Consider the following 18,834-nt stretch of genomic DNA (forward strand, 5'->3'; position numbering starts at 1 on the left):
TGGAAACACCTCGCATCCCTGCATGCGATGAGCTCACCTTTTTGTTGGCACCGACTTGCATCCCATGTTGGCCCTGGATGAGCCACACCAACATTTCTTCAGGAGGAATAAAGCAATAACAGGATTCTCATTTTTCTCCCTAAAATAATACCTCTCTGTTCTGCCAGCAAGCAGGGAACTGCTCCTGCCAGCAGTCCTGTGGGAAGCCTATTCCCAGTCCGGCAGGATTAGTCTGATGCTGGCGTCCTAGGAGCCCCCCAGCAGGTAAGGCAGCCCTCAGGCGACCTTGAGCTTCTGGGTGCAAATCCCTGCTATCTTTCTCGGTCCTGGGGGAGGTCATTTATCTCTGGGTCCCCATCCCTGGCTCTCCAGGGCAAAAGCATGCTGCTCTAACCAGCGTGGGCCATAGACTCTCCTAGCCGGTGGCTCCCCTGGCATGTCTTCAGGACCTCAGTGATTTCCTACAAGGAAAGGATCATTGGAAAAATCATTTTGAACAGGAAGAATTTAATTCTTCTGTACCAGGCTTTTCCTCCTTAAAAAGAGAGAGAGGGAGAGAGTCCTTACCTAAAGGCCGGAGCGCCTGGAAATTTCTTCTCTATGTGCACATTATACCCACTTCCTGGCTGCAGGGATGGAAGGACTCGGAGAATTCGGAGGATATTAAACAGATTCATAATGGACCCAGCAGTATAAACATGTCTCAAGTGCAGACAGGAGTGCCACAAGCTCCTCTTAGGTTTAATGTAAAACATACACCCGTTGTGTCTGCATTCCCATTTTACAAATAAACAAGGTGAGGAGATGGACTCCAAAATCGTCCCCAGAGAGCCAGGTGCCTTCGTTCCTTGTAATTTCCAGGCTTCTCCTGCCCACAAACAACTCAGAAAAGAACGCTTAATGTAGCCCTACAGATCACTGCCAAAAGGTAGAGCAAATGGGAGAGGCCCGGCCAAATGGTCTGCGGTCATTCCTACCCTTCAGGGTGATGCCGCAAATGGCTGGGGGCACTGGAGCCTGCAGAGAGTGTTACCAGTGGAATGTCCAGGCAGCAGGGTATATGCTGGATGGTGCATCAGGAGACATGGGTTCAAATCCCGTATCTGCCCCCACTGCCAGCAGGCTGTGCACCAGGCAACTGCACCCCTCTGCCCCAGCTGGGTTTTCTCACCAGTGCGATGGGGTGACAGTCCCAACCTGTGTATCTCACCAAATGATGGGAGTCCCCCAAGAGACAATGGCTCATTATCTTTGGATAGGCTGTAAATGATCCTATGGCCATCTTCCCATTTTTAGTCAAAATCTGTATTTCCTACCACTGCTTCTCTTAAACCCAGAGGCAGAGGTCCATGTCACTCTCAGAAAGTCTAAACACGCTGAAGCATGATCACTGACTCAAGGGCCAACATGACTAATTTGGCCTCATAAATAGCGCGGTGTGGGGAAGACCAGCCAAACCAGTGAGCTGGCTGGATTGACTGGCAGGATCAGTCAAAATGCGCTGTCTGATGGCTCCAGCAGGGGCACGGCCCCCATCTGGCCAAGGAGCCATTCAGAGGATTGACCGTATGGCCCGTCAGCCTGGATCTTACTGGGTGAAATTCCCCATCCCTCCTATGTCCTGGATTCCTCATTCGCCAAATGGAAAATAATGGAAGACCCCCCTCAAAGGGGATTGTGGGAATGAAATGATGTCACACGTGTGAAGAGCTTTAGACAGTGCCAGGCCCTCAGCAAGTGCTCTGCAAGTGTAGCTATTCTTGGTGTCAACGGGGCTCTGGCTTTAACAGTGAAATGTTTCTAGAGAAGAAAAGAAATTCTTCAGTTGAGGAAACTGTGGCCTGTAAACGGGACATGATCTGCTGAAAGTCACATCAGTTCAACTAGCATTTTTGAAAAATGTATATATTTATTTATTTGACTGCATTGGATCCCAGTTGCAACAAGTGGGGTCTGATCTAGTTCCCTGACTAGAGTTTGAACCTGGGCCCCCTGCATTGGGAGCACAGAGTCTTAGCCCCTGAGCCACCAGGGAAGTTCTCAACTAGCATTTTGAATGATGTTTTCCAGGCACCGTGATCATAGTAACAACCACATAGTTATCATGTGCTGATCCTTTCTCCATTCCCAGCACAGAGCTAAGCATATCTCAGGCTTTAATTAAATCCTCATTACTACTCTGTGATGAAAACACCCTTAACCCCATTTTACAGATGAGGAACTTGAGGTTCAAAGAGGGAAGAGACTTTGCTGGTCATCGGGATTAGCAGGGCTGCTATAGGTCTAGGGTCTTGGGGGTCTGTGTTCTTCTTCCCTAGAACACCCATCAACCCTTCATCAAGTCCCAGCACCTGGTTCTTGACTCTAGTTCCAGATTCCAGTTCTTCCTGTGTTGTTCCCTGTGGCTTTTTCCTCTCCAGGCTCCCCAGGGCCTGGGTGCACCGGCTCACCCAATGTGAGAACAGAGACAGGAAGGCTTTGAGCTTCAGCCTCCCCGCTGGATCTCCTGTCCAGGTGGGCGTCAGAGAGTCTCTCCAAATGTCCTCATTCAACACTCCATATTTTATGGTGCTTGGTGAGTGCTTGGAGCAGTTTTTCTCCCCCAGGTTTTTGGCCATACTCTTTTCTAAGGCTCTAAAGATTCTCTGTTTTCAGACAATAAATTACAAGCGTCTAAGTCGTCCAGAGATGTGGGAAGGGAGAAACTCAGCAACACCGAGGCCAGAGGAAGCTTTGGACCTTACCCAAGAGTTCCTGGCATCCTGGTTCACCTGTCGCCTAAGGCATCTACTCTCCCACTTCTCTGACCAGCTGGTGTGTAAATTATCCCCCAGTTCTTCCCAAGGACAATAGAAAAGCAAGGTATAGGGAATCAGACAGAGACAGAGGAAGACCTGGGGGAAAGATCATTTCTCCTAACTTGTGATTGCTTTAGAGTTTAGAGAAGCACCTAGCACCTTAGATCAGGCAAAAGGGGCCCCTGATCTGTGTGCTCAGCTTCCTCCAGCCACACCCTTCTCCATAGGGGCGAGCAGTGGGCAGGGCCAAGGGGATGTGCCCATTGGTGTCAATGCTCCCCTTCTACACCACTGTGGGTGTACCTGGGACCTGAGTCCAAGGTACTCTCCCAGGATCTGCACAGGCTTCTTCCTCAAATCCATTCTCCCCAGACTCTCTCAGTGTGAACCTCTATGTTCCTAGCTGTTTGCTGTGTGTGTGTGTGTGTGTGTGTGTGTGTGTGTGTGTGTTTGTGTATGTGTGTAGGTTAGAGGCTGGCACTAGGCTGTCCTCAAGCATCTTCATGAAGCTCTCACTGTGCTTCACCGAGGATGGAGCCTCGGTGGGAAAGGAAAGGGGAAAGGTGGGCTGTGGACTGTGGCTGGCTTCCCCACGCTGTGGTGTTCCAAGTTCTACTCCAAGGAGTCCAAGAGCTTTGAATGCAGACCCAGCTTTCCAGGTTATGATATTATATTAAATGTTAGGATGAAATATTTGTCAAGGTTGGACGATAAAACATATTTCATTTAAGAGTTTGTTAGACTTGATTTTTAACTCAAGGATTTAGACACACGCAGATGAGCCAGCATCAGTACTGTGGCCCCAGGCCCCACCATAGCTGTCAGGGGGCCGGTTCCCAAAGTACCTCTGGTCCCCTCCTAGCCTGTGAGCTGGGGCTGATCATTTTCACTTCCAAATGAAGACTCTGAGGCTCAAGGAAGCTAAGACACCGGCTTGAGTCTGCATAGCTGGAAAGAGGCAGAACCTAGACATGAAATCAAACCCCTCAACCCCATGTCTGGCTCTTCCTACTCCCTGAACCCCCTTCCTGCCATGGGGAGCCTCTTCTCCTTTAGGAGGTTGTGTCTTGCTCCTCAGTGGGTGCCCAGGCCGTGGTGAGCCAGGTGAAAGGGGGCACTTGGAGGCTCCAGGCTCACCCCAGCAGAGGAAGCTGTAAACTGGGGTCAAGCAACTGGAGTGCCTACTTAGAAGAAAGAAAAATGAGAACCTTGTTGCCTGTCAGATTGGCAGGTCCCCGGCAGCTCCTATTTCAAAACCATAACCTCATCAGGCTCCCCCTCCGCCCCCCTAAAGTCTCCCCTCTCCCAACTCACCGAGAGTTTTCCATTGTGGAGAAGGGAAGAAATGCGTCTCTAATCCTCTTTGTTCCATGATTTCATCTCCCTCTCTCTCTCTCTCCTCCCTGGGGACTCCAGGCAAACAGTTAGGGGAGGGAAGGTGGGGCCGGGAGGGGAGCCAACACTCTTTTCATGGTCTGGGGGGAACATTCTGGGCTTTGGGCAGGAGGGAGGGAAGCTGGAAGGGATAGTTCATCCCCTCCCCCAGCTGCCAACAAAAGCTGGAAACCTGGGAGACTTCCAGGAGGTCACCCTCCCCTTCCCTCCGCCCCAGCGCATGAGCCACTGAGTTCACCTCCTTGACTCTGTCCCCAGCGATCCATCACGAACTTGCTCCCTGCCTGAGCACGAGCCTCATCCTTCCTTACCAGATTTTGCAACAGCTGCTTGAGTAGCCTCCCAGATTCCAGTGCTGTCTGCCTTGGGTCCATCCTCCAGTCAGCTGCCCAAGTGAGCCTCAGAGGCTCCATATAACTCCCAGGATAAAGCCCAAGCTCTCAAGTGATACTAACAAAGAGACCTCCTGTCCCCTGAATCCTCCCCAGCCTCAGCTGTCACAGTGTCTTACCACCTTTTTCTTTTTTTAAGTCATCTACTTACCTCTCACTCACTAAGTCTCTTGAAGAAAGGATCTTCTCTGTATTTTTAAGTTTTTGCTTTCCCAGACCCTAGCAAAGCTCTTGGCCAGTCAGCCTTATCCTCTCATTCAAGGAAGCCAGGCAAGTTCTCTACTCCCAAACCCTGTCTCTCATTTACCTGCGACCAACCTCGATAGCATATTCAAAAGCAGAGACATTACTTTGCCAACAAAGGTCTGTCTAGTCAAGGCTATGGTTTTTCTAGTAGTCACGTATGGATGTGAGAGTTGGACTGTGAAGAAAGCTGAGCGCCGAAGAATTGATGCTTTTGAACTGTGGTGTTGGAGAAGACTCTTGAGAGTCCCTTGGACTGCAAGGAGATCCAACCAGTCCATTCTGAAGGAGATTAACCCTGGAATTTCTCTGGAAGGAGTGATGCTGAAGCTGAAACTCCAATACTTTGGCCACCTCATGCGAAGAGTTGTCTCACTGGAAAAGACTCTGAGGCTGGGAGGGATTGGGGGCAGGAGAAGGGGACGACAGAGGATGAGATGGCTGGATGGCATCACCGACTCGATGGACATGAGTTTGAGTGAACTCCGGGAGTTGGTGATGGACAAGGAGGCCTGGCGTGCTGCAGTTCATGGGATTGCAAAGAGTCGGACACGACTGAGTGACTGAACTGAACTGAACTGTCTTTTCTTGCTGCCTGACATGACCCTACAGCAGAGCCCTTCTTTTCTTCTTTGAAGATGGCAAACAAGGAAATTCCATGGTGATCCAGTGGTTAGGACTTGGTGCTTTCATTGTCAGGACCCAAGTTTGACCCCTGGTCGGGGAATTAAGATCCCTCAAGCTGGGCTATGTGGGCAAAGGGAAAAAAAAAAGGCAAATTAATACACGCATATCAACTTTTGTTGTTGTCGTTCAGTCAGTAAGTCATGTCTCACTCTTTATGACCCTAGCACTGTGGCATGCCAGGCTTTCCTGTCCTTCACCATCTCCTGGAGTTTGCTCAAACTCATGTCTGTTGAGTCAGTGATGCCATCGAACCATCTCATCCTCTGTCACCTCCTTCTCCTCCTGCCCTCAATCTTCCCCAGTATCAGGGTCTTTTCCAATGTGTTGGCTGTTTGCATCAAGTAGCCAAAGTATTGGAGCTTCAGCTTCAGCATCAGCCCTTCCAATAAATATTCAGGACTGATTTCCTTTATAATTGACTGGTTTGATCTCCTTGCCATCCAAGGGACTCTGAAGAGTCTTCTCCAGCAATACAGTTCAAAAGCATCAATTCTTTGGCACTCAGCCTTCTTTATGGTCCAACTTTCACATCTGCACATGACTACTGGAAAAACCATAGCTTTTATATGGATCTTTGTCAGCAAAATGATGTCTCTGCATTTTAACATGCTGTCTAGGTTTGCCACAGCTTTTCTTTCAAGGAGCAAGCATCTTTTGATTTCATGGCTGCAGTCACCATTTGCAGTGATTTTGGAGCCCAAGAAAAGAAAATCTGTCACTGTTTCCACTTTTCCCTCATCTGTTTGCCATGAAGTGATGGGACCAGATGCCATGATATTAGTTTTTTGAATGTTGAGTTTTAAGCCAGCTTTTTTATTCTCCTCTTCCACTCTCAACAAGAGGCTTTTTAGTTCCTTTTCACTTTCTGCCATTAGAGTGGTATCATCTGCATATCTAACGTTGTTGAAATTTCTCCCAGCAATCTTGATTCCAGCTGTGCTTCATCCAGCCCAACATTTTGCATGATGTACTCTGCATATAAGTTAAATAAGCAAGGTGACAATACACAATCTTGTCATATTCCGTTCCCAATTTTGAACCAGTCAATTGTTCCATGTCCAGTTCTAACTTTTGCTTCTTGTCCTGCTCACAGGTTTCTCAGGAGGCAGGTAAGGTGGTCTGGTATTCCCATCTCTTTAAGAATTTTCCAGTTTGTTGTGAGTCAAAGGCTTTAGCATAGTCAATGAAGTGGAAATAGATGTTTTTCTGGAATTCTCTTGCTTTTCTCTATGATCCAATGGATATTGGCAATTTGATACCTGGTTCCTCTGCCTTTTCGAAATGCAGCTTGTGCATCTAGACATACTTGATTCACATACTGCTAAAACCTATCTTGAAGGATTTTGAGCATTACCTTGCTAGCATGTGAAATGAGTGCAATTGTACGGTAGTTTGAACATTCTTCAGCACTGCTTTTTTGGGGATTGGAATGAAAATGGACATTTTTCAGTCTTGTGGTCACTGCTGAATTTTCCAAATTTGCTGGCATGTTGAGTGCAGCACTTTAGCAACATCATCTTTTAGGATTTGAAATAGCTTAGTTGCAATTCCATCACCTCCATTAGCTTTGTTCATAGTAAAGAATGCTTCCTAAGACCCACTTGACTTCATACTCCAGGCTGATACAACCCTACTCTCACCCCATATAAGGAACCAGCTCCCCACATCCCTTCTGGGAGTGAGCAAGAGGTCTTGTTGCTTGTTTTCATTCCTCCCCTGCTGCAGCAGGGCCTCCCATAAAGTCTTGCTTAATTTCCTGTCTGGCCTCTAGCCAGTTTCTATTGATTGAGGAAGGTCATGGAGTGCCACTGGTTGGTGATAGGAGCGCATATCAGAGGTTAGTGCAAGTCACCCTTCAAGCAACCTCTTCACTCAGGCCAGCTAAGTCTGGTCATTCATTTATTTATCAAATGTTTATTAAATGCTAGTCTGGGTGTAGGGTAGAAATAAAGATGAGTAAGACACAGTTCTTACCCTCAGGGGACTGACCTCCTGGTAGGAAAGTAATTAACTGTCTTTTTTCATTCGGGTAACAGAAGGATCTAGCCCTTTCCTTTCCTCTCTCCAGAACCACCTTCCTCTAGTATATTCTAGAATATTCAGGGAGAGAGTGCTGTCTCCTTTGGGTCCTGGGTCATTTAGTTCTCTGTGTATTTTCCGTCTCAGCTTTTACCTGGCTCTACCTCCATGAACTTGCCCAGTTCTTTCTGGGGCCTTGTACAACTTGTTGCCGGTCATCAGAGCTCCCCTAACGTAGGCTTGTGTGTGTTTTACAGATTTTCACTCTAGGTTTAAGATAATATGGGGTTTCCAGACAGGTAGCCACTTGAAATTGAAAATTATCTATTGCTAGACCAGGTGTCAACAAACTTTCTCTGTTAAGGGCCAAATAATAAATATTTGAGGCTTGTGGACCAACAAGCAAACTCAAGCATATTATATATATGCTTATATTAACAACAGAGGAAACAAAGTTCCATAAATTTTTCGCTAATGAAATTCAAAGTGTAGTAATAATAGAATACATTTCTTTGTAATACAGCTTTACTAAGGAGACAGAGGGGCTTTCCAGGTGGTGCTGGTGGTAAAAACATCTGCCTGCCAATGCAGGAGACTTAAAGAGATGCAGGTTTGATCCCTGGGTCAGGAAGATCACCTAGCGGAGGGCATGGCAACCTACTCCAGTATTTTTGCCCATGGAGAATCCCATGGACCGAGGAGCCTGGCAGACTACAGTCCATAGGGTCTCAAAGGGACATGACTGAAGCGACTTAGCACGCACGCAGACAAGGAGACAAATGGAATTATTTTGGGAGCTATAACATTTTGCTTAGTTGGTTCAAAGTTAGCGTTCCTTATCATCAAATTGACTGCAAATGAGCATCCGTGAAAAACAGTTTTAGCTCACAAGCCTTACAAATACAGATGGTAGGTGAGGTTTGGCCCATGGACTACAGGTTGTGACCCTGGCCTAGACATACATTAGCATTCCCTGCTTCCCTCACTACTTCCAGGTGCAGACATTGGTCTGTCTTCAAGTTGTCTCTTCCAGACCTTTCCTCCCATCTCCTCTTCACCTACCCCCAGGACCCCATCCTGAAGTGTTTTCTTATTATTCACAGTTTTTAAATCTTGTTAAGTTCAGTTTTTCCTATCTATCAGCAAGCTACATCAGGAGACACATCTAACCTGCTGTCTGTTACTAGGAGCTAAAAATAGATGTGTATTTTAACAGCTTTTTGGGGGAGGGGGCTTTCTGGGTGGCTCAGACAGTAAATAATCTGCCTGCAATACAGGAGACCTGGGTTCATTCCCTGGGTCAGGAAGATCCGTTGGAGAAGGGAATGGCTACCTACTCCAGTATTCTTGCCTGGAGAATTCCATGGACTGAGGAGCCTCACGGGCTACAGTTTGTGGGGTCGCAAAGAGTCCAACAAGACTGAACAACTAACACTGTAGTGGCTTTATTGGGGTATCATTCATATACCATATAATTCACCCATTTGAAGTGTATGTATAGTCACAGACACTTGCAGCCATCACCGCGGTCGATTTTGGAATATTTGCGTCACTATAAAAAGAACCCTTATGCTCTTTGTCTGTCACTCCCTTCCCCCCAACTCTCCCATTTCCCTAGTCCTGAGCTATCACTAGTCTACTTTCTGTCCCTATTAAGAATGGTTTTTACATTTTAAAGTGTTTTTTCTTTAAGTCAAGAAAGATTTCCTGACATGCGAAAATTACATGGATTCAAATTTTAATGCTCATCAATAAAGTTTTATTGGCACACAACCAGTCATTTGTTTATATGATTGTCTAGAGCTGCTTTCTGTGCTAGGAGGGCAGAGCAGTTGCACCAAAGACTCTGCGACTCATAAGCCTACAGTATTTACTATCTGGCCCTTGACAGAAGAGCTTGCTTTCTCACCTCGAATGTGGGCTATGCCCTGAGTCGGGGTTAGGGAGGTGAGGGTGAGACCTCATGTCCTGGGCAGAGTGGCTGCCTCCTCTGTGTTCCAGGGGGAGAGGAAAACAGTGCTTCAGAGAGCCAGATCCAGCCAACCTGGCTCTTCAGAGAGAACTTTCCACCTCTGTTTCATGAAAAATAACAAATGTACAGAAAAATGGAAAGACTAGTACAATACAACTAGTATCCCACCGCTTGGGCCTGACAGCAGTCAGCCTTTTGCCACATTCACTGTCTTGTTTCTCTGTCTCTCTAGATAGCTTGTTGTTCTTGAGCTGCCAAGTTGTATCCAACTCTTTTGTGACCCCATGGACTGTAGTCTCCCAGGCTCCTCTGTCTTTGGGATTCTCCAGGCAAGAATACTGGACTGGGTTGCCATTTCCTTCTCCAGGGGATCTTCCTGATGCAGGGATTGAACCTGAGTCTCCTGCATTGAGGCTGATTCTTTCCCACTGAGCCACCAGGGAAACCCATCTCTAGATAGCTAGATAGATTTTTAAATAATTTTGGTATACAGTTCTATGAGTTTTAGCACATATATTGATTTGTGCAACCACATTGCAATCAGGATACACAACAGTTCCATCACCTCACACCCCCGCCCCCACATTACCCCTGAATAGATATCCCCTTCTTCCATTGATAACCTCTGGCAGTCACTGATTCGCCCATACAGTTTTGTCTTTTTGAGAATATTGTGTCAATGGAAACATGCACTATGTGACTTTTTGAAACTGGCTCCTGGCACTCAGCATAATATCTTTGAGCTTATCCAAGTGTTTGAGTATATCAATAGCTTTTTCCTTTCTATTGCTGAATAGTCCTCCATTGTATGGATGTACCACACTTTGTTTATTCATTCACCTCTTGAAGGATATTTGGGTTGTTTCTAGGGTTTGGCAATCAGGAATGGAGCTGCTAGAAACATCTTGTAAAGGTTTACTTGTGAACAAAAGATTTCCTTTCTCTAGGGTAGAAACCTAGAGTAGAAGCTAGGGTGCAGTTGTCAGACTGATCATATGGTAAGTGTATGTTTAACTTTGGGCCTCCCCGGTAGCTCAATGGTAAAAAAAAAGCCACCTGCAAGGCAGGACATGCAGGAGATGTGGGTTCCATCTCTGGGTCAAGAAGATCCAGGCCATGGAGAAGGGCATGGCAACCTACTCCAGTATTCTTGTCTGGGGAAGTCCCATGGACAGAGGAGCCTGGTGGGCTATGGTCCATAGGGTTGCAAAGAGTTGGACACTACTGAAGTGACTGAACACAAGCACATATCTCGTATAGATATCCCACCCCACAAAAAAGAAAAATTGTTTAATCCTTGTGATGAGAACTTTTAGGCTCTGTTCTCTCAGCAATATTCAAAAATATCACACAGCGGTATTAACTCTAGTTATAAACTTGTACATTTTCATACTCTTATTTTTAGATTTATCACTATTTTTAGAATCAGAGCTCTGAGTTGGAGTCCATGGGAGATAACCTGTTCTGAGGTTATGTTCTGAGGCCTGTTCTGTACCAGCTCTGACCAAGAGAAGTAGTGCTTAGTCGCTTGGTCAAGTCCAACTCTTTGCAACCCCATGGATTGCAGCCCGCCAGGCTGCTCCGTTCATGGGAATTCTCCAGGTCAAGAATGCTGGAGTGGGCTGCCATGCTCTCCTCCAGAGGATCTTCTCAACTCAAGGACTGAATCCAGGTCTCCTGCCTTGTAGGCAGATTCTTTACTGACTGAGCCACCAGGGAAGCCCCTCACATTTTCAGGATTCAGCTGATAAAGGACAGCGCTTATGCATGGGTAATTTTCTAGAAAGTAAGGCTTTTGGCATCTAAACCTCCAGTGCATCACAAACTTCCTATTATCTAATGCCCACCCCCCCAACTCAGCCATCACTGTTTCTGTGGTAACCGACAGGGAAATAGCAGCCTGCCAAATGGCTTTTGTAAGTTTTATAGTAGTCACATGAAAAAAGTAAGACTAAACTGGTGAAATTAATTTGAATAAGATATTTTATTGAACCCAATAGGTTTAAAGTATTATTATTTCAATGTGTAAACAATAAAATAAATTATTAATGAGATATTAGGTATCCTTTCTCTCTCCTTAACCTCTGAATTGGTCTGTATTTGATGCAGCACCTCCTGATTCAGACTAGCCACGTTTCAGGTCCCCAGTAGTCATAATGGCCAGAGGAACGGCTTTGTTGCTGGGATTCCCTGGTGGCTCAGAAGTTAAGAATCCGCCTGCAATGCAGGAGACCCGGATTCGATCCTTGGGTAGGGGAGATCCCCCTGGAGAAGGGAATGACACCCCACTCCACTATTCTTGCCTGGAAAATTCCACAGACAGAGGAGCCTGGCGGGCTACAGTCTATGGGGTCACAAAGAATCAGACACGACTGAGCGACTAACACATTTTACACCACTTTGTTGCTACGATCTAAACAAGCCTCCCTGTATCCCTTGTATGAGTGGATCTCAGTTGCCCACAGTGGGCAACATATTGTGTGTGACACATCCTTCAGGGACCCTTTCTCTTCCCTAGCTCAGTCTTCTCTTCCCTACTGGTACTTCCTGGCCTTACTTCCCAAATAAACCATTTGCCCTTAAAGATTTGTTCTAGAGTCTGCTTCTGGCAGGACAAGGCCCCAAACAGGGGCTTCTTTCATTCTCCACTTTAGCGAAGCCAGGAAGGAAAGGAGGTGCTTTTCTTCCCATTCCATAGAGGGGATGTTGGGGTGCAAAGCTGGCCTGAGGCTTGCCAACAGTCCCCCAGCAGGCCTGGAGCAGAACCTAGTGCAGGAGATAAATGTTCTCCCCTGCCTGCTTCAACCCACCCTGGACTTTTTTATTTATCTATGTTAAACAAGGAGAACAGTGTTCCCGTGATGGTGGGGAGCTGGGTTTATTTCTTGTCCTGTGTCCCATCTTGCTGCCTCTCAGTGTAGACAGTTCAGCTTCGGGCTGGCCCTGCCTCTGGGTGAGACCCTGTGGAGGCTGTGGACACAGACTGATGCTCAGAGGGCAAGCAGCAGCTGGGAGGAGATGGGGTCCCTTGAAGGGCATGATGGGAGGAATGCCCCTGGGTCTCTCCCAGCCTCATATATCCAGCAAGAGGAACAGACCAGATCTCCTGGAAGGGGGGAAAAGAAAGGAAAAAAAAAAAGTCTTCCATCTGTTGAGTATTAACCTCTGAACCATTTAACCAAACATTGGCTTCTCTTGTCATTTGATAAGGTGTATCCAGCCAAGGGAGATGAGAAAATTGGGAGGTTATTCTTTTAAATTACATCAGCAGGGGGTTTGTTCCTGCCGCAGAGCTCGGAGGGTCCCGTCTGAACCATCACATCACCACCAGCACACTCAAGGACAGATTTGAGTGCTTTCCTCTGCCTGGGCGTTCAGGCATTCACAGGGATTTAAAAAAAAAGCAAGAGGGATTTGAAAATAAAGCCCGTGCACGGCAGGCTGTCTGCCCTGAGCCAGCACTGCAGCGAGCGTGATTACGGAGGAAGGAATGGTTTGTGTCACCGTCACACAGAAATGTCCGACGGCTTTTCTGCAGAGACAACACCTCTCAGTCTTCCAGAGACTCTGTGTGCAGACTTCCGGAGCTGTCGGGGACCTCCAAGGCCATCCCACCCGCTCCAGCCTGCCTTGAGTCAAGTTTCTCAGTAGGATGGGCCAGCAGGCAGTCTAGACAGATAGGGACCTCCAGGGTTGGCCAGCCAGGTTCCATGGGCAGATCTGACCCGTGGAGAGGACATCAGGCCCTGGACAGAGAGGCAGGAGCCCAGGCTTTGGCTCTTGTCTCTGGTCTAACGCTTCCTCCTGTCCTTCTTGACTGCCAACTCACAACAGCAGGTTTCTCCCCAGGCCTCACCTAGGTCTCCTGGGAAGTGAGCTGAGCACCGGAGGGAGTCAGGAGTTTGTCACGAAAGGCTCTCATGACCCCGAACCAGTCCTTTCTCTCTGGACCTCAGTTTCCTTGTGGATCAAAGGAGCTGGAAGAACTAGTCTGCGAGTCCTTGTCGACCCTGCCATATGGTGCTGTTTGTTGGATTCCTCCAACAGAGAGGAAACACGCCCTGTTTCTTCCAGTGGCTCACGGCGTCAGTCAGAAGCCTTCTCTGCCACCTTTTCACTGAAGCATCACTCCTCTTCCTTTCTCTGGCCCTCTCCCTCTGGTTGGCAGAACTAATGAGGCCTCATCTGTCTCCTCCCCTGAACTCAGGAGTCTTGTCTCTCTTGCCACTTTTTCCCTGGGGAATGAGAGCGCTATCCATTCTTCCTAAGCACTGACTAAGCTGGGCTGGGCTCTTTCACACATTAGCTCATTTAATTTTCACAGCAGCTCAGAGCCATGGATGAGTCTCATTTCAGATGAGGAAACCTAGGCTTAGAAACATGGCTTGGGGGATTTCCCTGGTCATGTAGTGGCTAAGACTAAGTGCTCCCACTGCAGGGGGACTGAGTTTGATCCTTGGTTAGGGAACTAGATCCCACATGCTGCAATGAAGATTGAAGATCCCGCACACTGCAACCAAGACCTGGCACAGACAAATAAATAAACAAAAATAACTATTAAAAAAAAAAAAAAAGAAAAAGAAACCATGACCTGGCAAGCTCCCACCCAGAAAGAGGTGGAGCCAGGATTCAGACCAGGTGTGTTTGACGCAAAAGGCTAGATTCTCTCCACTGCACCATACAACTCTTTCTCTTTTTAAAAGATGTACTTATTTTCGGCTGTGCTGGGTCTTTATTGCTGCATGCAGGCTTTCTCTAGCTGAGGTGAGTGGGAGCTACTCTTTGTTGAGGTACATGGGTCTCTCATTGTGGTGGCTTCTCTTGCTGGGAGAATGGGCTCTAGGGCTGTACCAGCTCTGTTGCCCCGGGGCATGTGGAATCTTCCTGGACCAGCAGTAGAACCCAGGTTCCCTGCATTGGCAGACAGGTTTTTAACCACTAGACCACCAGAGAAGTCCCATATGACACCTCCTTGTGTCACTTAGCCATCTGGGTCCTTCCTGGGTGAGGTTCCAGGTGCCTTGAGGACAGTGAGGCAGAATGGCAGAGCAGGCAGACATGGCACCTTGCTCTGAAGACCTAAGTCCCTGGCACACAGTTGAAGGGGAAGGGATGTGCTCAAGTCTCAGAAACAGCTGGGACTGTGACAGTAGTGAACCTGAGCCTCGGGCTCTCTCCATGTGACTTTACACCTGTTCCATTCCCCAACTCAGGTCATGGCCAGCTTCACTGACCAATTTGGCTTGCCAGAGAAGGCTCTAGAATGAGTCCCACACAACAACCCCTAATGACACAAGGCCAGGTACCATCTTTCCCAACACAAAGTAGCTATGCGACCTGGGGTGAATTCTTCCAACAATCAGAACTTCGGTTTCCTCATCCGCATAGTGGGCATAAGAGCCCCGACTCACCTCCGCCGGCAGCATCACGAAAAGAGCCACCTCAGTGGCTCTGATGTAAAATATATCATCTTTCTTCCTCTCTCACAACCCCCATCACAAGGACACCTGTAGCCCAAGCCTGGCAGGTTACTTTTGGGTGGAAATGAGTCACCATTCTTTGGAAAATGTTTGGAGTTTGCTGAATATTTCCACACCTTATATTCTTTATTTTACTTATTTTTTTGGCCATGCCATGCATCGCGTGGGATATGAGTTCCCCAAAACCCACGCCCCCTGCATTGGGAGTGCGGAGGCTTAATCTCTGGACTGCCAGGGAAGTCCCCACACCTTAACTTCTTTAATTTTCCCAACCGACCTTCCAGAGGGCAGGGCTGCCTTTGCCCTTGGCCCCAGTTTACAGGTGGGGAAACCGGGGCTGCCCTTCTATGGCTCCCAGCTGGCTGAGGGGTTGCAGTGACTTTCAAAGCCCTCTGCTGACAGCGCTCTGTCTTCTTGTCATCTGGAGAGTGGACCTGTAAGGGCAGCCAGCTGTGGCCCAGATGTGGATGCCTGCCTGGCCACAAAGAAGGTGTGTGGGTGGGGACACCCTCCCATTTCCTCCCCCTGAAGACAAATGGCTCAGGGGCCATGGAGGCCCTGTCGGCTATGGCTGCCTTGGGAGCCTCCCCGGAGCCCCTGTGAGGTGGGCACTGTGCTTATCCTGAAAAGAGTTCCTATATGTGAAGTGGCTACTTGGAGGATGAACTCAGAGGGCAGGGGCCCAGCTGCCTGCCCTTCCCCTCCCAGGGGTCACAGGTTCAATCCCTGGTAGGGGAACTAAAATCCCACATGCCTTGCAGCTCAGCCAAAAGAAAAAAGCTTGTTCCTAAGGGCTCTCGTTCTGGCCTGGGCAAAGGCAGGCATGGTAAATTAGGGTGCCATCTTGGCCAGCATTTTGGTTGGCTAGTTTTTTTTGGCCTGGAGGTGGGGATGGGTGGCAGCGTTTTGAACTCTTTTTCCTCTGGCCATGGAGTGAGTAGACACACACACACATATAGAGAAAGCATACAAACAACACACACGCTTATGCACCCCTACACACGCGCACACATATACACGCATACACGTGTGCACACACATGCACATCCACACCTCCCAGGAGAGACCGCGGGGCTCCCTTAAACCCCTCAGGGGCGGAGGGAAGGAAGCTGGGTGTCGTATATCTTTTCTCTCTGAGCAGGCAGTGTCCTCTGCCCGAAGTGGGGGTGGGGTGGTCGGCAGCCTTGAACTGGCCTCGGGGAAGGAGCCCCTCTGGCCCATATTTCACAGACACCCCAGACAGAGCCCGCTGTCAGGAGCGCTGTCTAATTTCCTCCCCTGCCTGCTGGCCCAGATCCCCCCACAAAGAGGGCCATTGTATCGTCCTCCCACCCCTGGCATCTGCTCTGCAGAGATCCGACGTGGGGAGGGGGTTGCTCAGAGGGGATTTTCGGGATGAAGGCACTGCATCCTGAGCTGCAGTCCAGAGAAGGGCCACAAATTTTTTTTTAAGCTTTTATTTATATTTTTGGCTCCCCTGAGTCTTCGTTGCTGTGCGTAAGCCTTTCTCTTGTTGCAGTGATCAGGGGCTACTCTCTAGTTGCGGTGTGAGGTGTCTCATTGCGGTGGCTTCTCTTGTTGCAGAGAATGGGCTGTAGGGTGCTCAGGCTTCAGTAGTTGTGGCTCATGGGCTCAGTTGCTCCACGGCAGGTAGAATCTTCCTGGATCAGGGATGGAACCTATGTCCCCCGCACTGGCAAGCGTGTTTTTAACCACTGGATCACCAGAGAAGTCCAGCCACAAATTCTTGGGCAGAGAGAACCTAGTCCTGGCTGAGAGGTCCCCTAGCCTCACAGGCCTCAGCCTCTGCAGCATCCTCCCAGGCACCCCTCCGCCCCATGCTTCCCCACAAGCCTCTGGAATAGCTGCTCCTCAGGCCTTTCAGGGAAGAGGTGGGCAAGGAAAACACTAAAGGAGTGGTGACTGAGGATGAGAAGGCATTTAAAGGGACTGGAACACCATCTTCTCCCAGAATAAAATGTCCTTAGCCTTTGGTCTCCCTTCTCAGTGAAGAGAAGGCCAGGCCATCTGGGAAGAGGCAGCTGTGCCTGGTGTTTTTCTGCTCTATACCTCCCATGGGTTGGATATTCTGGGGAGGGAAAGTGGGTCCTTGTGGGCAGTGTCAAGGGAAGACAGAATGAAGGGAGAGTGGGCTGGTGAGAGAGGATGGTGGGGCCAAGAGCCTTTGCAAAACTTCCCAGGAGAAGGACTTCTCTGGCAGTTCAGTGGTTAGGACTCCATGCTTCCACTTCAAGGGGCACGGGTTCAATCCCTGGTCAGGGAACTAAGATCTAGCATTCTACACGCTGTGGGCATGGCCAAAAAAAAAAAAAAAGAAAAGAAAAGAAGAGGTTTCCCAGGAGAATGCTGTCCAGCAGGGCACAGGACATCCATTTTCTAATTCCCTCAAAAGAAACTCTGAAGAAGCTGCTTCTCCCCAGGTACCAGGCTACTGGATCAAGATCTCAATGATGCCTCTACTGGTGAGGGGAGGTGAGGGGAAGGATGCTTTAATAACTAAATTGCTATCACAGGGTTTGCTGGAAGCTGATGTGTGTGGCCATAGCATGGTAGTGAGTAGGGGTTCTGCTCTGGGCCAGAGTATCAGAAGCAAGACCCAGCATCCTGTAAACCCTTGACCTTCATTGCTATCCCCTACTGCCTCTCAGCAGTGCTTCTTATCTGGACAGCTTGGTGCTTTGAAAACTTTCTGCCTGTGGTATCTGTTTATCTTTTGTACTCAAAGCAAAGTATAAGATTGTTTTGTTTTTTCAAACCTGGAAATTGGCCCAGAGCGGGTAAGTGGCTTGCTTAAAGTCACACAGCAAATGAGTAGGACAGCAGATGCTAAAACCCAGGCCTCCTTCTCCTTGCTCTGTGCTTTTATTGTTGCTGGTTTGCAGCATCCCTGCAGAAATAGAAGAAAACTCTGTCTAGAACATGGTGTGTGTGTGTGTGCTATGTTGGGGAGGGGAGGTGAAGCTGGGGGAAGGAAGGTGGTAAGGAGTAAGAGATTTCTCCTCCTGCAGTGCAGAGCATATTAGAAGAAAACAGTCTGACGAAAGCCTGGTCTCACCAGACAGGCAGCTGGCCAGCTCAGACACAGGTCTGTAGCTCCCTGGCCAGGTGTGCTGGGTGCCTTAGAAAGGATTTGTGTTCCTGGAAAACTGGTTTTAAATCATTTTTAAAAAAGCAAATAAAAACCATCCTTTACAGGCGCTGGGGAAGCCTGCAGCTTGCTAGGAGGCTGCAGCCACGTTTCCTTCGGTACCATCAGGAATTCTTCAGAGATTTAAAATCGCTTGACTGGCTTTTCTCAAAGCATGGTAAACGTGCTGGATGGGAGAGAAAACCCAGCATCAGGCTCTGGGCCAGATGAGCACAGGCTGGATGGTAGACGCCCTTCAGGGGGGCTCTCAGACCCAGCCGAGCCTGCTCCTTTCCCAGTGATGCCGGAGTTCAGCCCAGCCGCAGGCCCCAACTCTGGGGACTAGGCTGGAGTTCCGAGCCAGCAGCTCCAGTTAGGAAATTAAAAAAGAAAGAGAATCTCTTGCAGCCGGGCCCATAGTGAGAGACGAGTTAGGTCATGTCTCTTTCTTTTCAATCGGATATTAGTCCCGACCCTGATGTCACCTTCAAGCTATTAGGCATCACACTCAGAGGCTCACATTAGCTGCTCACAGACCTCTTATCAGGCGTGCTTCTGAGTCTTGCTGTTGTCAGTGGTTGGCCCTGGATAGTATTTCTTTGTCCACTGCAGGTCAAAGGAAGTGGGTCTTTTAGATCTCAGGGCTCCGGGCAGGGAGTAGGGGAGTGAGTGACAAAGGATCTGGTCCTGTGGCCAGATC

The sequence above is a fragment of the Capra hircus genome, chromosome 19 (assembly GCF_001704415.2).
Source record: "Capra hircus breed San Clemente chromosome 19, ASM170441v1, whole genome shotgun sequence".
In the NCBI taxonomy this organism is placed as follows: domain Eukaryota; kingdom Metazoa; phylum Chordata; class Mammalia; order Artiodactyla; family Bovidae; genus Capra; species Capra hircus.